General features: G+C 41.9%; 1 long non-coding RNA gene across 1 annotated transcript; it reads right to left on the minus strand.

Annotated features, from left to right (window-relative positions):
• Positions 1–2,466: 2,466 nt before the first annotated feature.
• LOC129654093 (uncharacterized) lies at positions 2,467–20,125 on the minus strand. The gene is made up of 4 exons (XR_008715406.1): positions 20,041–20,125; positions 15,075–15,362; positions 14,923–15,002; positions 2,467–2,682 (listed from the first exon to the last, which is right to left on the minus strand). It is a non-coding gene; the product is annotated as an uncharacterized LOC129654093 (long non-coding RNA).
• Between the last annotated feature and the right edge of the window lie 909 nt (positions 20,126–21,034).

Raw genomic sequence — 21,034 nt, forward strand, 5'->3', positions numbered from 1 at the left:
CCTGCATTGCAGGCAGATTCTTTACTGTCTGAGCCACGAGGGAAGCTCCATTCATTATTATACTTCCCCTCGAAATGTCAAGGATAAAGATGTTGCCTGTTCTATAACCAGGGGCTTGCTCTCTTTAGTAAAATCCTCAGCATTCCTGTATTTCAGTTCTTGCTATCAGGAACCACTATGCAGCTTTTGGATAATGAGTGTTTGTATTTTATGAATATTGTGATTCTTAATTCAACAGAACAATCAAAATTTTAAAATGCCTTTGGCAATTCCACAGAACCTGCTGGTTTATGTTATGCACATTAACTCTATTTCTGATTTTATTTTATTTTCCTTTTCTTGTTTGCTACATCGCTGAATTTCCAAAGTTATTTATGCCTTTACACTGTAGTACTAGTGTATATTTTCATAAACTATATATTTCCATAAGTTTCCCCAAATCCTTTTTTAAAACAGGATATGACCAACCTGAAAAAACTACACTCTTGTTTTGTGGAGTTCATAAGCGAGATGATTCAGTGTAGGTAGGCAAGACCAGAGAATGGTCTTGGGCTTTGCTTTGGTCCCCTTCGGATCTTTGTTGTCTATATTTGTGCAGCAAGGGAAATGACAAATTAATTGGGATTGCATTACTGGAAAGCCCTTCACTTATATAATTTTCATTCTTTCCAACTAAAAAGTATTCCTTATACTATTCAATATAAATATTACTTAATAATCTGGGTAGTTGTCCCAATATCTAGGTCCTTTTCATGGCATAAATATGACAGTTTTTGAGGACAGCCATTCTGCAAAAATGTTTAAGAAGGTTGCCTAGGAAATAACAGAATTTGAAAACTGAGGAATGCTTTTTTGTTTCGGCATTCTCTATAGAGAGTTAGCTCAGCTGTACAGAGCATCTGTGTCTTGTTAGCTCAGTTAATTAGAGCATGATGCTGATGACACCAAGGTCACGGGCTTAATCCCCTGGTGGATTCTTGGACTTTGTTTCTGCGCCTTAGCTGGTGACTCTGTACCTAGATGCCTGCCTCAAACATGTCTGCCCTGTAGTCTATGGGAACCCCTGGAGATACTCCGTAAGGGCTGGTACTCAGTAGCATCTCTGGGCCAACATCTTCCAAAGAATACTACTTGGGAGTGCCCAGGATGCCGGTTATCCCTTGTTTGCCTTCCGTGGACCAGTTCGGCCCATTCATGTCTCTCTCTTTCCAGTCCTACTGTGGAGAAGTAACTCAAAACACAGACCATCTTTGTGATGGGTCAGTTAAATCAACTTGCCTTCTTTGCATGCAGAGAGGACAATGATTCCATTAAAGTGAGATACCCAGAATGTAGCTGGGTTTTTTTCACTTGGATATGTGTACTCTGCGATCATCAATCAATTCTCATTTGATTCCACAAAGCCCCTTTACTGAACAACATCCAGACCTCTCCAACCAATATGACTCATGGGACACTTCTGATTAATACCAATCAGGTTAATGCCTTAGCTATAGTTAATGGTGTCCATTCTGTAGCTGCAACAACAAGAATTAATAACAAAACACCCAATCATTTTTGCAAATCAGAGGAAAGATGCTAAGGGCCTGACAAGCTCTAATCTTTATGATTTAATGGAATCGTGTTAGAGCACCGAGACAGGGAGAATGAAAAAAAAAATTCTGTCACATCCCTGGCTTTAAAGATCTGAGCTCTTTCTAATACTCTGTCAACAACTCACTGTCACTGGGGCTTACAGGACAGGACAGCTGCAGTGACAAACCATCTAGAAAAAAGACACGCGAGCAAGTGATTCATTAGCGCCCGGAGCACACAGGAGGCTCCATCTCCATAGAGAGGACAGGGATTCTAACAGGCGCCTGATCATAATGAGCTGGAAAGTGCGTCTTAAAGGCATGGGGAAGATCCATTCTGTCTCTGCCGGTGACCTTTACCGACTCAATGTCACAGACACTGCAAGTGCTGAAATATTTGGTGATGGGCAGTCCATGGGATGAAGCACTGGGGATTTTGTAGTCAACTGCAAAGTGCATGAAACCACCACGTGTCAAGCAGTAGCATGACTTGAAGTGAGCTCTCAGAATCCCTGAACACTTAGCAGTGGGGTTAGTCATGAGTCCACCTGGTTTGCTGCAGGGGAGGTTAGGACTGGGGTGGTAACTGCTGGTAGGAAAAAGGGGAAGCCCTTCTTGGAAAAGGAGTCAATTCTAAGCCCTGGTATATGGACAGTGATGGAGAATGGAAGTCGGGGAGGAGATTGGCAATGTCAGGCTTTTTATTAGCTGCTGCCGCAACCTAAACTCCCAGTGAAAATGGTTAAGACATGGGGGAGCATTAAGTCAATGTATGGGAACATTGTGGCTCGACTTGGAGAAAAACCCTAGCTTTCAGTTGGCAAGAAAAGAAACAATGATGAACAAGAACTAAGCAGTCAGATGTAAGATTTCCTGGTCAAAGAATTTGGGGTTCTAAGAAGAAACCAGAGTACTGAAATTCATTTTTATGGAAGAAGCCAATACAACTGGAGGTGAACAAACACCAGTATGCAGAGCTATCCGCAGCAGATACCAGGCACCCTGCACGAGGATCCATGGCGATAAGACTCAGCTGAGCTCCAACCCTGTAGCGGAGTCAAGTTCCCCAAGAAGTCTCTGCTTCGGTCATTGATGGTATGGTCAGAACCTGTGGGGACAGAAACCAGGGTGCAAACTCTAGGCATGGAACTGAAGATGGCAGTCCTGCATGACGTTTGCAAGAGCTGCCTGGAGAGCTCTCTGGGCTGATTTTATTTATTTTCCTGAATGTAGGTGTCTAGACCTTTCATGTAGAATACAGCCTTAGCCTACTTCAGTAGGTACCACGCAGCAGTGAATGTCCATGTGAGACGAAAGTGCACACTCAATTATACCTCTTTGCTATCTTGGCCATCTTCCTTTAATTCTGAACAATTTTTTTTCTTGGGCTCTGGAAATGACAGGCTCAGAGTTAAATGGTTGTTGATGTGTCTCAAGGGACCATTAAAAAAAAAAGATTTTGAAAGCTTGGATCTGTGCAAGGAACCCTCCTATGAAGAGCAGAAGGTTAAGGATCAGTGGCTGATTTCAGCAGGAATTTCCTCCACACCCAATTCTCAACTGACAAATGGTAGGCACAGCCTGGACAGCCAGCCTAAGACAGAGGCTGATATACCATGTTCAAACAAAATCTGGCCCCAGTGCCCTTGATAAGCTGTTATAATTGGAGATCTGTTTGGTGTATTATTCATTTTGCTAAACTTGGTTACATCAAATATGTCTCCACCCTTCCCCCACTCTCCATAATCCAATTACACCACAGCCATAGTTTAGGTAACTCTATTTGTTCCAGAAGACAGAGCAGGTGGATTAAAATCATCTACTGTTACCTATTCAAGCATTCAGAAATCCATGTGCCTTATAACAACAGATTACTCTTAATATTAAAAACAGATTACCAATAACCATGAGCTTCATGTAGCTATTTACATTCAAAATTAAATTAAATTAAGAATTTAGCTCTTATGACACACCAACCACATTTCAGGGGCCCAATGGCCACAATAGCTAGTAGTTCCCATAATGGACAGAAGAAAAATAGCACCTGTCCATTATCATAGATTTCCTAAAGGAAATCAGTCTTGAATGCTTATTGGAAGGGTTGATGCTGAAGCTGAAACTCCAATACTTTGGCCACCTGATGCAAAGAGCTGACTCATTGGCAAAGACCCTGATGTTGGGAAAGATTGAAGGCTCGAGGAGAAAGGGATGACAGAGGATGAGATGGTTGGACGGCATCACCAACTTGATGGACATGAGTTTGGGTAAACTCTGGGAGTTGGTGATGGACAGGGAGGCCTGGTGTGCTGTGGTCCATGGGGTCGCAAAGAGTCAGACATGACTGAACGACTGAACTGAACTGATTATCATAGACTATGTTATTGGACAGAATTGGATTAGCCTGTCATTCATCTTTGTACTCCAGCACCTAGAACCCAAGGAGAGTTTGTTGACTTCCTAATATTGGTTGGCTTAGCTAGAGCAAAGAAACCGAGCTCAATTACTGTTTCCTGCCTCTCCCACCACCCTCTCTGTAATCCAGCCTTTCTTCCCAGCTTATCTTTCTTATCAACTCCTTCTAGACAGACCAAAGGCATACCTGCGTTTGATCTCTGTCCCTCAGTCTCTCTCTCTCTCTCTCTCATTGTCTCTCTTCTTTCTATGTTTGTTTGGAATGAACACGGTATCACTGAAGTGTCACTGAACTCTCAAGAGAGTGTCCAGGAATATGATTATTCTGTCTGGTATTTAGTGAGGACATATTCAGAAGGGCTGAGGTGGTGAGATAACTGGGGTGCTCTGGATGTCTAATTTTGTCATTCAGACAGGAAAAGGAGGGAAGTGGGAAGCCATTGGATAGTTGTATGAAGGGTTAACTCACTTGGCTCTCCTTAGCCAACAAATAGGGGAGAAAAAGTGGAGGAAACCAACATTTATTAAACCTCCACAATGATCTAGGTACCCCCCAGCAACCATAAAAGGTATATTTTATTTTCTGCACTTAATGGAAATTATGCAAAAATTTAAGCAATTAAGATTTAGAAAGGTTATATGATTTGTTCAAGGTCATACAGCCAATCAGAAGCAGAGCTGATATCTTAAAACCAGTCTTCTTCTCTTGAAGTACCTAAACTCTCTCTGTTACTGAATAGAACCTTGCAAAAATTGGATGGGCTGGAGATTTAAGCTGTGTACTGAGGGAATGGTCCTAAACAGTGTCATTACAGATTCCTGGCTCCTGATCTACGTCCTGTGAGGAGGAAATGTAAGCCGAGGCTCTGCTAACTCATGGAGTGCTCTGGGGAAAAAAAGAGAGAGGAGGTTGTGAAATAATCTGTTAATTTTGTAAAATGCATTTTGTGTGACTTTGCTACCTGCACTACAGGCTAATCAAGGGCAAGGTCTTCGGATCCTGATTGGTACAGAGTTCATTCAAAGGCAGAATGCTATCTTCTTTATTAACTGTTCATCTATGACTTAGGGCATGGATATTGCCATGGCAAGTTCTTTGACAGTCTTCGTTTTCTAAAGTTCTGATTGTGGGCTATCCCCACAATATGAAAACCAAAATGTCTTCATGGCACAGGTATTTCTGACATTGCACTTATATTTACAGACAGGTTATGCATGCATGCATGCTCAGTCACCTCAGTTGTGTCTGACTCTTTGGACTGTAGCCCACCAGGCTCCTGTGTCCATGGGATTCTCCAGGCACGAATACTGGAGTGGGCTGCCATTTCCTCCTCTAGAAGCTCTTCCCGACCTGGAGACTGAACGTGCATCTGCCTGCATCTCCTGCATTGCAGGCGGATTCTTTACCCACCCAGCCACATAGGAAGCCCAGGTTAGAGGCTTTTTAAATCTTTCACATGCATTTCAAGTCACTCTCACTAACATCCTGTGAGTCGATATAATCGTTTCCTTTTTCCAGGTGCGCAAAATAAGGCATGGGCATTTAAGGGGACCATGCAAAATCAAAATGAAGCAGCCCAGAACTCTGCTTCCTCAATCTGTTTCTCATTTTGTTCCATGAACACTAGGAAATAAAGAAAAAGGTAAATTCAAAATCCAGACCCTTCTGTGTCTATAACCTTGGTCCTTTTTTCTCCTTCGTTATGTCTTACTCTTAGCTTGGAAACCTCTAGCTTCCAAGTTGTGGATGTTTTTGAAGGTCTTGTGATGACAGAAAACACTTACAGGTCACCAATGTCTGGCCATGTGGAAGACACGCAGCATGGAAGCCCACGTCCTGCCCCAAGGTGTAAAAACTTCGGACATAATTCTTCACAAACTGTTAGCTAAAAGCCAATCAATCCACTCACTAATTATCCTGCAGAAAGGCAAACTAATGGCTTAACAAATTTTTTCCCCGCAAGATTCAAAGACCAACATGGTCTCAGGTTTAAACTGCTCAGATTAAGAAGAGAGCAAAAGCACAACATTATATGGTAAATCATTAAAATAATATATATACATATATATATATATATATACGGTAAATCATTAAAATAATGTATATGTGTATGCTATGCTATGCTAAGTCACTTCAGTCGTGTCCGACTCTGTGCGACCCCATAGTTGGCAGCCCACCAGTCTCACCTGTCCCTGGGATTCTCCAGGCAAGAACACTGGAGTGGGTTGCCATTTCCTTCTCCAATGCATGAAAGTGAAAAGTGAAAGTGAAGTCGCTCAGTTGTGTCTGACTCCTAGCAACCCTATGGACTGTAGCCTACCAGGCTCCTCCGTCCATGGGATGTTCTTATATATATATAATATATATATATATATGTGTGTGTGTGTGTGTGTGTGTGCTAAAGCTAAATATGTATAATGCTAAATATATATATAAATAAGTGTATATATATATATATTATAAAAAGAAAACCATTCAGTTAAGCCCAGTTCTCTTCCAGAGCCAAGCAAATAAACTAAGGCCCATTTAGGGACTAGAACTCAACCTTCACATCTCTGTTCATTAATTTGCCAAGCGATGAGAGCATATCTGAATATGATATTCAGGTGCAAACCAGAACGATTAAGGACTATTAGTATTAATTGATACTTTGAATAAAAGAGTCATCCATCCAGCAAATATTTAATGAATTCCTATTTCGTGCCTTACGCCCTCTGCATGGTTGCCTTACTGATGCACAAAAATAAAGACATACAAGATAATCTAAGCCCCCAAATGAAGATTTCCTTCTCCCTCAGTGTGGATTATCCAGATAACTGCTTTAGTACTCACCTTCATGGGACTCTGCTGATAAAACTTTAATTATCTTTTAAGAGCACAGGCATGAGGAAAGGCAAACAAAGCCATACTCTCCCTAGATATTTCCCTAGAGGGAAACCCCCGACACTGGAAAGGAACGAAGAACCACCCCCATCAAGAAATTTGCCTTCAGAGGGCCAGGACTGGTGAGAAGTCTTTTTATAACACTTTCTAGGACAGCGTTAGAGCATTAATTATCTAATCCTCTGTGTCTTATTAGCCTTCTTCAAACCCTTTAGATGCCTCTAATTCCCTTATCCTAAAGGCCTCAGAATTGGGGCTACTGGTCCTTTGGTCCCATTTAGGTCCACATGTAGCATATTGTGCTGCAAACCTCTTCAGTGTATTTATACTAATTATGAACATTAATTACAGGGCAGCCCTGGGAGCTCGATGCCCATTCCAAAGTCATGCATGGATCTAGGCAGACTTATAAATTCGGAAGCACACAAGGCCAGTCAAGATTATCTGAGGTCAAAGAAGGAATCAAGAAAAGATGAAGAAACAATCATAAAGGTGAGAACTTCTAAGAACAAGGGAGTTTTGAGTGTCAGAGGAAAAAAAAAAAAAAAAAGGCAGCTATCCACTTAGTTTGCATAAATGGTACACAGAGTCAGGGCTAAACATCCAGCCAAAGGCTTCTAAAAGCCTTCTTCTCTTAGGTCAGAGTTTATCTCAGGAGACCAGCATGAGCTGAGTCTGCAGATGATGGTTATATGACTTTAGCTACAGGAAGAACAGAGTTCAAAGCAGGGATCAGGAGAGGGCTATATAGAAAACATCCCCTATAAAGATATTTTAAAATAATATTCATTCATTCACAGAATGCATACAATGTGCTAAGTTCTATAAAAAATTAAGTGTGTAACGAACATTCACTGTGCATTTGTAATATCAGACACAATTCTAACCACTTTACATGCATTCAGACTTTGTTACAACAGGTAACAAAGGTAATATTCAGTTCAGTTCAGTTCAGTACAGTCGTGTCCAACTCTTTGCGACCCCATGAATGGCAGCACACCAGGCCTCCCTGTCCATCACCAACTCCCGGAGTTCACTCAAACTCATGTTCCTTGAGTCGGTGATGCCATCCAGCCATCTCATCCTCTGTCGTCCCCATCTCCTCCTGCCCCCAATCCCTCCCAGCATCAGGGTCTTTTCCAATGAGTCAACTCTTCGCATGAGGTGGCCAAAGTTTTGGAGTTTCAGCTTCAGCATCAGTCCTTCCAATGAACACCCAGGGCTGATCTCCTTCAGAATGGACTGGTTGGATCTCCTTGCAGTCCAAGGGACTCTCAAGAGTCTTCTCCAACACCACACTTCAAAAGCATCAATTCTTCAGTGTTCAGTTTTCTTCACAGTCCAACTCTCACATCCATACATGACCACGGGAAAAACCATAGCCTGACTAGACGGATCTTTGTTGGCAAAGTAATGTCTCTGCTTTTTAATATGTTATCTAGGTTGGTTATAACTTTCCTTCCAAGGAGTACATGTCTTTTAATTTCATGGCTGCAATCACCATCTGCAGTGATTTTGGAGCCCCCCAAAATAAAGTTTGACACTGTTTCCACTGTTTCCCCATCTACTTCCCATGAAGTGATGGGGATGATGATGCCATGATCTTCATTTTCTGAATGTTGAGCTTTAAGTCAACCTTTTCACTCTCCTCTTTCATTTTCATCAAGAGGGTCCTTAGCTCCTCTTCACTTTCTGCCATAAGGGTGGTGTCATCTGCATATCTGAGGTTATTGATATTTCTCCCAGCAATCTTGATTCCACTTTATGCTTCATCTAGCCCAGCATTTCTCATGATGTACTCTGCATATAAGTTAAATAAGCAGGTGACATCCTTTTCCTATTTGGAACCAGTCTGTCATTCCATGTGCAGTTCTAACTGTTGCTTCCTGACCTGCATACAGGTCTCTCAAGAGGCAGGTCAGGTGGTCTGGTATTCACATCTCTTTCAGAATTTTCTACAGTTTATTGTGATCTACACAGTCAAAGGCTTTGGCATAGTCAATAAAGCAGAAATGGATGTTTTTCCGGAACTCTCTTGCTTTTTCCATGATCCAGCGGATGTTGGCAATTTGATCTCTGATTCCTCTGCCTTTTCTAAAACCATCTTGAACATCTGGAAGTTCACAGTTTGCGTATTGCTGAAGCCTGGCTTGGAGAATTTTGAACATTACTTTACTAGCGTGTGAGATGACTGCATGTGTGCAGTAGTTTGAGCATTCTTTGGCATTGCTTTTCTTTGGGATTGGAATGAAAACTGACCTTTTCCAGTCCTGTGGCCACTGCTGAGTTTTCCAAATTTGCTGTCATATTGAGTGCAGCACTTTCATAGCATCATCTTTCAGGATTTGAAATAGCTCCACTGGAATTCCATCACCTCTACTAGCTTTGTTCGTAGTGATGCTTTCTAAGGCCTACTTGACTTCACATTCCAAGATGTCTGGCTCTAGGTGGGTGATCACACCATCATGATTATCTTGGTCATGAAGATCTTTTTTGTACAGTTCTGTGTATTCTTGCCATCTCTTCTTAATATCTTCTGCTTCTGCTAGGTCCATACCATTTCTGTCCTTTATCGAGCCCATCTTTGCATGAAATATTCCCTTGGTATCTCTTGATTTTCTTGATCTTCTTTTCTTGAAGAGATCTCTGGTCTTTCCCATTCTGTTGTTTTCCTCTATTTCTTTGCATTGATCACTGAGGAAGGCATTCTTATCTCTCCTTGGTATTCTTTGGAACTCTGCATTCAGATGCTTATATCTTTCCTTTTCCTTTGCTTTTTGCTTCTCCTTTTCACAGCTGTTTGTAAGGCCTCCTCTGACAGCCATTTTGCTTTTTTGCATTTCTTTCCCATGGGGATGGCCTTGATCCCTGTCTCCTGTACAATGTCATGAACCTCCATTCATAGTTCATTAGGCACTCTATCTATCAGATCTAGTCCCCTAAGTATAATCATAAGGTAATATTATTATCCTCATTTTATAGGTGAGGAAACAGAGGCATAGCTTACTTAAGGTGTAACTTCTCAATACTTAGTTTCCAAATCCAGGCAGTAGGAGTCCAAAGCCCTCAGTAACAAACACTGCTCTTCTGCTTGGCCTGGGTGTGTGCATGCGTGAAGTCGCTTCAGTTGCGTCCGACTCTTTGTGACCCTATGGACTGTAACCCCACAGGCTCCTCTGTCCATGGGATTCTCCAGGCAGAAATACTGGAGTGGGTTGCCATGCCCTCCTCCAGGGGATCTTCCTGACCCAGGGATCATACCTGGGTCTTTTGCATCTCCTGTATTGGCAGGTGGGTTCTTTACCACTAGTGTGACCTGGCACACACACACACACACACACACACACACATACACACACAGCCTAGTAAATTTAGACATATAAATAATTATATTGAGTACAACATGGGAATACTACAGAGGCTTGGATGACTTTGGATCCTACCCCTTCATGTGTAAACAAGGGCATTGCTCCTTTGTCTTCTATGTGATCAAGTTTTCTTTCTCTACTATTGTTCTCATTAGCATATAAATATACTGTAAAACTCTCTCAATATAAAAGAATATCTTTTAATCTATCTCTTTCTAACCACTGCTCTTATTTTCCTACTTAAAAACAAGAACAAAACAAAATCAAACAAACAAACAAGTAAAAAGCCTTGGAGGGGTTTTCTTTACTATCTCGTTTCTCAGAGGCATGGCCTGTGGGATCCTAGTTCCCTAACCAAGGATTGAACCTGAGCCCCCTGCAGTGGAAGTGCAGAATGCTCACTGTTGGATCACCAGGGAATTTCCCCATTCCCTCTTAATCCCATTTCAATCACTTTATTCTCTCTACCATACCTGATTTCCCAAAGGCTCAGCAGGTAAAGAACCCCCTGAAATGCAGGAGACTCAGGAGATGCGGGTTCAGTCCCTGGGGGAGGAGGAAATGGTAATTCATTCTAGTATTCTTCCCTGGAAAATCCCATGGAGAGTGAAGCCTGGCAGGCTACAGTCCAAGGGGCTGAGAATATATCACTGAACAACTGCATACAATGCCAGTGAGCAGTTTTCACTCTTCTGCATTTCCTCTGCAGGATTTGACATTGCAGATCACTCCCACTTTCTTATAACCTTCTCTTCCGTGACTTGACAGAATCTTCTACTTATTTTCTTGACAGAATATTCTACTTATTTTCTTCCTACCTCATTGGCTGCTCCATTTTAGCCTTCTCTGCGGGACATGCCTCACTGATAAAGAATCCGCCTCTCAACGCAGGAACCACAGGAGACACGGGTGCAATCCCTGGGTCGGGAAGATCCCCTGGGTCGGAAAGATCCCCTGGAGTAGCAACCCACTCCAGTATTCTTGCCTAGAAAATTCCATGGACAGGGGAGCTTGGAGGGATATAATCCATTGAGTCACAAAGAGTTAGACACAACTGAGTTACTGAGCATGCCTTGCTGGACTCAGACCTCAGATCTCTTCCATTTTGACCCTTTTACTGTGTGTGATCTCAATTTTACCCACAATGGAAATAGTTGCCACATTTTATCAAATCTAAGGGACAAATTGTTTCACCTTTTACATTTCTGAAACAAGATACATCCTACAAGTGCTGACATCACCTCAGTCTTGACTTAAGTCTTCCTTGGTTGCACTACAAGAACTTAGTCATTGTTGTTGACACTTTCCTAATTCAATAGAAATTTTTGGATTAATGGTATTACACATGTTGGGTTTAATGCAGTTTAAAATGAACTTTAAATTAATACTGCGATTTTGCATTAAAAGAATATTATTACATATGCAGAAAACCATAGAAGTAGCATAATATGAATGAATGTATACTGACAAAACTTCAAATTCTTTTTTCAAAGCAATAACCAAGTGCTTTATAAATCTTTAGAGAGTATGATACCTTCAAAAAAAGCTCTTTCATATTTTGTTACTGAGATATTTGCAAAAGAATTACTTCTGTTATACTTATTAATGTAAATGGCAGACAGTAAAGAATCTGCCAGCAATGAAGCACACTTGGGTTCGATCCCAAGACTTGGGTTGGGAAGATCCTCTGGAGAAGGGAATGACAACCCACTCCAGTATTCTTGTCTGGAGAATTCCATGGACCGAGGAACCTTGGTGGGCTACAGCCCATAGGGTCTCAAAGAGTCAGACATGACTGAGTGACTTTTACTTTCACTTTCTTCCTAAAATTAAGAATAAGGTAAGAATAATAACCTCAGATATGCAGATGACACCACCCTTATGGCAGAAAGTGAAGAGGAAAAAAAAAAAAGTGAAGAGGAACTAAAAAGCCTCTTGATGAAAGTGAAAGTGGAGAGTGAAAAAGTTGGCTTAAAGCTCAACATTCAGAAAACGAAGATCATGGCATCTGGGCCCATCACTTCATGGGAAATAGATGGGGAAACAGTGAAAACAGTGTCAGACTTTATTTTGGGGGGCTCCAAAATCACTGCAGATGGTGACGGCAGCCATGAAATTAAAAGACGCTTACTCCTTAGAAGGAAAATTATGACCAACCTAGATAGCATATTGAAAAGCAGAGACATTACTTTGCCAACAAAGGTCCATCTAGTCAAGGCTATGGTTTTTCCAGTGGTCATGTATGGATGTGAGAGTTGGACTGTGAAGAAAGCTGAGCACCAAAGAATTGATGCTTTTGAACTGTGGTGTTGGAGAAGACTCTTGAGAGTCCCTTGGACTGCAAGGAGATTCAACCAGTCCATTCTGAAGGAGATCAGCCCTGGGATTTCTTTGGAAGGAATGATGATAAAGCTGAAACTCCAGTACTTCAGCCACCTCATGTGAAGAGTTGACTCATTGGAAAAGACTCTGATGCTGGGAGGGATTGGGGGCAAGAGGAGAAGGGGATGACAGAGGATGAGATGGCTGGATGGCATCACTGACTCGATGGATGTGAGTCTGAGTGAACTCCGGGAGTTGGTGATGGACAGGGAGGCCTGGCGTGCTGCAATTCATGGGGTCGAAAAGAGTCGGACACGACTGAGTGACTGATCTGCTCTGAAGAATGTCTGCTTTCACCACTTCATTTTTTATCTTGAAGTGGAGCAGTAAGAGAAGAAAATATTAATAAATGGCATTCTGATTTTAATTAAAAAGTAAACTAATTTGCTGATTATTGGACAGTGTACATATGATTTACTTTATATGAAACTCTGGAAAAGACAAAGTCTCAGTTCAGTTCAGTCTAATAGTGACAAAATGATAGATTTACTGGGACTACGAGTAAGGGAGATTGACTAGGAAGTTAAAAATGTTTTATATGCAATACAAGCAATATACCAAGATATGTAATGGAGAAAAGTAATATTTGAATAACATAAAATATAAATAAATAAGATATGGTATACTTGTGAATGGAAATACTCAATTATAGGAAGATGAAAATTCTCTCCAAATGAAAAGAAAATTTCAAGGCAATTCCATAAATATTATAAGAGAAATTTTCATGAAAGTTGTTTAATGCTAAAACTGATAGAGTAAAGACATCTAAGGGGATTAAGATATGAGGACTCACTGTTCATGTTTATTAGTGCTTATCAAAAAATGTATGAATTAAGACAGTGAGATACTGGTATAAGACTAGTCCAAAGGACCCATGCAACAAACTTTCACCTATATAAAGCATATTATAGAGTGATATTTTAAATTTAGTAGAGCAAGCATACTTTAATGAAGAGATGTTCCAGTCTTTGAAAATGTGTACATATACATATGGGCTTCTCAGGTGGTGGTGATGGTAAAGAACCCGCCTGCCAATGCAGGAGACATGAGACGTGGGTTTGACCCCTGGATCAGGAAGATCCCTGGAGGAGGCATGGCAACCCACTCCAGTATTCCTGCCTGGGGAATCCCACAGACAGAGGGGCCTGGAGGGCTACAGTCCATGGTGCCACAAAGGGTCTGAGATGACTCAGGTGACTTAGCACATGACACAAAAATAACATGGTATTTCTATTCCACATTGTTTACAAAAAGTTAATTCCAAATATAGTTAAAACCTAAACATAAAAAGCAAAATTCTATTTTTAGAAAAGAGTATAGTAAAATATCTTTACAAACTTGTAGAATAGGAATTTCCTAAGCAAGACACACACACACACACACTAAACTTAAAAAAAAAAAAACTGACAACTTTGACTATGTTAAAATTAAATATTCTGCCCAACTCAGAATATAAAGGAAATGAAAGAAAAACTATCTGTAACACATACAGAGATTAGTAACTAGAATAGTAAATACTCCCTTAAAGAGTAAGAGAAAGATCATCCAACTAAAAATAACGGAAAATTTATTTGGACAGAAATGTGGAATAATAATGCAGAAACATGAATGCTCAGTAAACATATGAAAAGAAGTTCAACCTCATTTGTAATAAAGGAAATATAAATTCGAACCAGAAGGTGTAAATTAAAACCACGTTGTGGGGAATTGTGAACTACCATTCACTGCTTGTGAGTATAAAAATTGGCACTTTGGAAGGCGATTTGGCACAATCTAATATAATCAAGGATAGGAATACTTTATCCAGTGACTCTACTCGCAGAGAATTTCTTGCAGTGTGTGCTCATGTAGATATACAAGAATGCTTACTATAGCATTGTTTTTTAATGGAGAAAAAAACCACTTCAATATCTCAACAAATGAGGGATTAACTCTAGTGTAGTCACAAAATAAAATGCCACTCAGATGATGAAGTAAGCTCAATGCTTCTGTACCGAGAACCCTGCTCAACATTATGCAGCAGCCTGGATGGGAGAATGGATACATGTACATGGATGACTGAGTCCATTTGCTATCACCTGAAGCTATCACAGTGTTAACTGGCCACACCCTAAAGCAAAATAAAAGGTTTTAAAGAAGTAAAATACATTAAATGAAAAAGGCAAGTTGCTTACAAATACATGATGTGTATATACAGAATGATTAACTATAAGTACAATTTATATGTATTTAAAACTGCAGGAAGTGATACTATATTTGATCGTAGGCCCATCAACAGTTAGTAAAAGTGTGAAAAGCATACCTTGATACACCATCAGCTCCAGAACGGTGCTTGCCCTCAGTGCGAGGGAAGGTGACGGAGACAGATGAAGGTCAATGTCTCTGAAAATAAAACAGATGTAGGGCCAGTACACTAATGTGTGAACACTTGTTAAATTTAGATGTTGGACTTACTGGGTTTCTTATATGATCTCCAGTTTCCTTTATTCATTCCAAAGATTTTCTTATGTAAAATAATAAAATTTCAAACTGAAATACAAAAATTCCAAACTGCAAATACAGCCTGCTTCAGGGGAGATTCTGCCTAGAGGGAAGGAAGTGTTTCATGGTTTCCAGGGAGCTGAGGGTTGGAGCTTTGCCCCAGATTAGGTGTTGGTGGTCACACGGCTGCTCCTGCTGGCTTCTGAGTTCCCTACATCTGCTCTTGGTTCTTCAGCTTGTCCACACCTCTGTACAGCGTCCCTGCATTAAATTAGCTTTGGATGAATCATCGCGTGTGTTTTTATTTTCCTGCTGTGACCCCACCTGTTTCCTCCGTGAGGATGATGGACAATGAAGCCCTATACTTTCATACATTTGTGGAACACAGGAGTGCTTCCTTGGTGGCTCAGATGGTAAAGAATCTGTCTGCAATGTGGGAGACCTGGGTCCGATCCCTGGGTTGGGAAGACCTCCTAGAGGAGGGCATGGCAACCCACTCCAATCTTCCTGTCGGGAGAATCCCATGGACAGAGGAGCCTGGCAGGCTACAGTCCGTGGGGTCTCAAAGAGTCGGACACAACTAAGTGACATAGCACAGCACATAGAACACAGAGTAGAATGACTGGACATCGTGTCGAGGAAGGTGGGCCTCTCCTCCTACCCTGCTTTCCTGTCTGTGGAGAGTCCTTCCTTACACTTACATGAAGCCAGGAGAGAAACACTAGCCAGAGCCGACACTGTAGCCAGCCTCCCCGGGAACTGAATCCCAACCCTGTTGCTTATCCAACCCTAACGGAACCCAACCCTTAGCTGTGAGATCTTGGGGAAATACCCTCTCTGCTCTCTTCTAAAAAGAAAGTGAAAGCCTTAGTTGCTCAGTCGTGTCTGATTCTTTGCGACCCCATGGACTGTAGCCCGCCAGGCTCCTCTGTCCATGGGATTCTCTAGGCAAGAATACTGCAGGGGTTAGCCATTCCCTTCTCCAGGGCATCTTTCCAACACAGGGATCAAAACGGGGTCTCCTAAACTGCAAGCAGGTTCTTTGCAGCCTGAACCAGCAGGGAAGCCCACAGATGAAATGAAACAGTGAGTGTGCAAAGAGTCACCAAGCATATGAACCCTCACGCAACACTCTCCAGACTGCGAGTCCAGGGGTTTAGTAACAGCAGATAGGTCCTGTGGCTGGCCGTCTGTCTCCTCCCTCTCACTAGCTTACTTTACCTCTGATCAGCTTGAGTGCTTCCTTTGCACAGAGCCTCCCACAGGAACCAGTGTTGTAAGACCCACCACAAACAAGTTAGGAAGAATTACTCTTCTGTCTCTCTTGTAAATGTCGACAGGTTCCATCCTTATATTACAATCCCAATTAAAGCGAAATTCCCCACTAAGCCATAAACCTAAAATGAAAAAAACCCTACAGGGATGAATAAGCCTTTTCCGTGAACAAACCTGCTATTTATCCTTTTTTTTGTCACTGCTTATGTGTGCTCAAATCCCCGCTGAACCCATCTTGCAAGCAGATAAAGAAGAAAAGCTATGGGCATCCATCCGTGGGTCTGTCAAGATGTTACTTGTAACGAGTCTCCCATGGATTTGATTATTATTGGGTATTAATTATTAATGGTATTTCCTGCAGGAGGCCAGCAGTAGGCTTCTCTCTCCCCAACCTCTATTTTGAACTGGAATTAAAAATAACCAAAAATCTCCCCCAGAGGAGCTGGAGGAGAAAAAGGCAGGAATCAAGGATATCCCTCCCAGTCCTTCACCACTAGCACCACTTGCTATTCTAAAGCTGATCTTGTAATTAAGTGTGGGGGAAGCCAACCTGCACGGAGCCTCCTGGGCCTCCTCCAGCTGCAGCCCCTCTCTCAAAACCACAAAGGAGAAACAAAGCGCCCTTGTGCCTACACCCCTTTTCTCCCAGCCTCACTGTCCTGCTCTAACCTTGCCTTTTTGGCATTAATTTCCTCTGATGGTTATGTTAATTTTTATGGCTTCCTAATGATCAAAAATATTTGGCAGATTAACATCATTTAACTTTCCTCTCCCTGCAGGGTTGGAAAGTGGGGGTGGGGGGGGCAATGCGAGGAAAGACAAGGGGGGGCTCAATGGTGAGACAGAGCTGGAAAAGGCAAGGATGAAACTTACGATTCTGTGCCAAGCATGTCGAGGGGACAGTGAAAGATGGACACCCAGGAAAGCCTGGAGAAATTAAAAACCAAAAGAAATAATAACAATAAGGCTGAAAGATCAGAATCAGAGTACCCCCTCCTGCCCCCCACACACATGATTTTATCCTTTATTCATGGCCAACAGCCCATATGTTGCTTCCTAGACATGTTTTAAAGACGGCCACACCTGTCGGGTGTCTGGGAGGTTAAGACAGAGCAGATGTTGAGATTTGTGTCATGGAAAGGAGACCTGCTTCTTGTCTGGCAAAAAAATGGCTCATTCACGAGTGTCCTGAAGGGGCCCCTTCTCTAAGCCATGCTCCCCTCTTCCATAAGACAGTGGTCCCCGAGTGGTTCCACAGATGGGAAGATGGGATTTAATTTTACCGGCTTTCAATCAGAACAGAACAATGTGTTTAATATCCCTACAGTGTAAGTGAAAGAAAGAGATTCATGACCTCATGGGTGGTGAGGGATTCTTGTATATATAAACATAGAAATCGCAGTGGAGAACATGGATAAATCTAGGTTAAGATCTCCGCCTGCTTCCCCATGCTGCTACTTGAAGTTCAAGCCTTTCTGACAAAGGGATGGCACTCACCAAGAGAACAGCTGAATTAATACAAAGGTAGTTGCGTGCCCTGAGCTTAATCCCAGAGGAGGGTGATTTGGTGGCCGTGTCAAGGGAGGAAATAAATGCCTCTGGTTGGCAGGTGTGTGAAGTAGGGGAGAGCCTTGCAAAAGAAGTCACTAAGCTTCCACTTTTAAGTTTCACTTAAAATCTGGGAGGTAGTAGTCATATGGTTTTAAGCCTGCTTACAAAGAGCAGCACTCCGTGTACACTGGGGAGAAGATTTGGAAGTCAGCAGCCCAAAATGCTATAGGTAGTTGGGTTCAGTTCAGTTCAGTTTAGTCACTCAGTCGTGTCTGACTCTTTGTGAGTCTATGGACTGCAGCACGCCAGGCCTCCCTGTCCATCACCAACGCCCAGAGTTTACTCAAATTCATGTCCATTGAGTCAGTGATGCCATCCAACCATCTCATCCTCTGTCGCCTCCTTCTTCTGCCTCCTTCTGCTCCTGCCTTCAATCTTTCCCAGCATCAGAGTCTTTTCAAATGAGTCTGCTGTTCGCATCAGGTGGCCAAAGTATTGGGGTTTCAGCTTCAACATCAGTCCTTCTAATGAATATTCAGGACTCATTTCCTTTAGGATGGACTGATTGGATCTCCTTGCAGTCCAAGGGACTCTCAAGAGTCTTCTCCAATACCACCGTTCAAAAGCGTCAATTATTTGGTGCTCAGCTTTCTTTATAGTCCAACTCTCACATCCATATATGACTACTGGTAAAACCATAGCTTTGACTAGACAGACCTTTGTTGACAAAGTAATGTCTTGCTTTTTAATATGCTGTCTAGGTTGGTCATAGCTTTTCTTCCAAGGAGTAAGCATCTTTTAATTTCATGGCTGCAGTCACCATCTGCAGTGGTTTTGGAGCCCAAAAACTAAAGTCTGCCACGTTTTGCACTGTTTCTCCATCTGTTTGCCATGAATTGATGGGACTGGATGCCATGATCTTTGTTTTCTGAACGGTAGTTGAGTTAGGAGAGTAATATTGTGTGTGATCATTATCTTTTACAATTATTCTAATTACATTATTTTTATAATGATTGATGTGTATGTGTGTGTTTGTGTGTGTATTTCTCTACCTTTGGTGTGCACTTAGGGAGCTTGTGAAAAATGTGAATGCTTGGGACCCACTTTTTTAAAAAAATTAATTAATTAGATTTATTTTTAAAAATGAACCAGAGTTATGGTAAATTCATGCTGAAGCCTTTCTAAAAAGATTTCAGAAAGAACATTAACACACATGCCTGAAAACTGTAGAAGACCAATGGGATTGTTCAGAAGCTAGACACTGCTGAAGGAAGCTAAGCTGAAGAGCGTCCCCTAAGGTCAGCATGGCACCAAAAACTGTAAACAGGCGCCATATTTTTAAAAGCACTGTGGAATGCCACACATTCGTACACATTGCTTCCCACGGCATTTAAAAGCTTATCTATCTTTGTCCACTTGTCTACCATAACAAAACACCATAAACTGGGTGGCTTAGAAACAATAGAAATGTTTTTCTCACAATTCTGGAGGCTGAGAACTACCAGATCAACTGAGCCCACCTCCTGGTTTGTAGACAGCATATTCTTGCTGTGTCTTGCTTCACAAGTGGTGGAGGAGACAAAGACCTTTTTAATTATTTATACTGGAGTATAGCTGATTTGGGCTTCCCTGGTGACTTAGAGGGTAAACGTCCCCCTGCAATGTGGGAGCCCCGGGTTCAATCCCTGAGTCGGGAAGATCCCCTGGAGAAGGAAATGGCACCCCACTCCAGTACTTTTGCATGGAAAACCCAAGGATGGAGGAGCCTGGGAGGCTGCAGTCCGTGGGGTCGCGAAGAGTGGACACGACTGAGCCACTTCACTTTTATAGCTGATTTACAATGTTGCATTAGGTTCAGGTGTACAGCAAAGTGATTTAGTTATATACCCCTTTTGACCTCCTAATTAAGGAAATAAAATGTCCAGTCCTGCTGCAACTTAACCTGGCTTTCTCAGCTCTGTCTACATGGTGTGGTCTGCATTATACTCATTCCAAACTTTTTCTAAAAGAACACTTCCTTCTATATAATTTTCCCGAAAACATTTTGCAGCTATGCATACATATAATTCTTTTCCATAAAAATATTTTTAAACTTTGTACCTTTCTCTCTTACATGTGCTTTTCAGTATACAAGTAATACAGCCCAGTGTCTCCAGAATCCCAGCTTGTTCCTCTCCATTTCCCATAGATACATACACACTTCTACATCACATCAAGGGCGACTCTATGCCTACACAGAACTAAGTATGTAAATTTGGTTAAATTAGTTCAAAAACATCCACTGTTAATCACATCTGTGGTTGATTGAGTGAAACATTTGGGAGGATTAAGGAAAAAAACAAGAAGCCTTTATTCAGTGTGTATAACTGTTAGTCAAGAGAGTTGGCTCAGTTGTTACTGAGGATGTCAGAGTGTAGCTGCAAAGAGGCCATCTTCTTATTTTAGCTCTCTGGTGACAGAGTTCAGTCATATAATATAGTTTTTTCATCTTAATTTCCATGAGTCCAGTTAAGAATGGTACTTGTATCAAATGAAAAAAAAAACAAAACCCCAAACAAAACCCTTCATGGTTACAGTGCTATTTTAGGCACAGTTGACTGTACACACACACACACACACACACACACACACACACACACAATACATATCAATTAGAGCTGCAGAGATTGCCCCCTCATTTGCATAAGGAGGTGGTGACCCACGAGAGTGTGTTTTTAAAGATGTCGTCAATGGGATTGAATGTGTGCCCCCGCCTCCCCCCAGCTAATTGCACAGAACTGCAAGCAAGATGCCAAGACAGTTCATTTTGTTTTTGTCTTAAGCAGGAGCTATTGACGCAGAGGAAACTCGTTTCCTCACCATCACTCCGTGCCACTAAAAGACTAACATTGCATGGAGCCGGCTGGCTCCTCTGCCAGGGCTGGCAGCTGTCCTCTCTCTGGACCTGGATTGGCTCCCGGAGCTGGGGCACAGGGATCCCCAACTAATCAGCTATCATCTTCTTCAAGGAGGGACCGCCCATTTGTTTAGCTCTTTGTAAGACACAATCTTTGAACTTGCGTGTTGCCCATTTTTCCCAGCCCGAGCCTTTCTAGATATGAATAATA

This window comes from Bubalus kerabau, chromosome 5 (assembly GCF_029407905.1).
Source record: "Bubalus kerabau isolate K-KA32 ecotype Philippines breed swamp buffalo chromosome 5, PCC_UOA_SB_1v2, whole genome shotgun sequence".
NCBI lineage: Eukaryota > Metazoa > Chordata > Mammalia > Artiodactyla > Bovidae > Bubalus > Bubalus kerabau.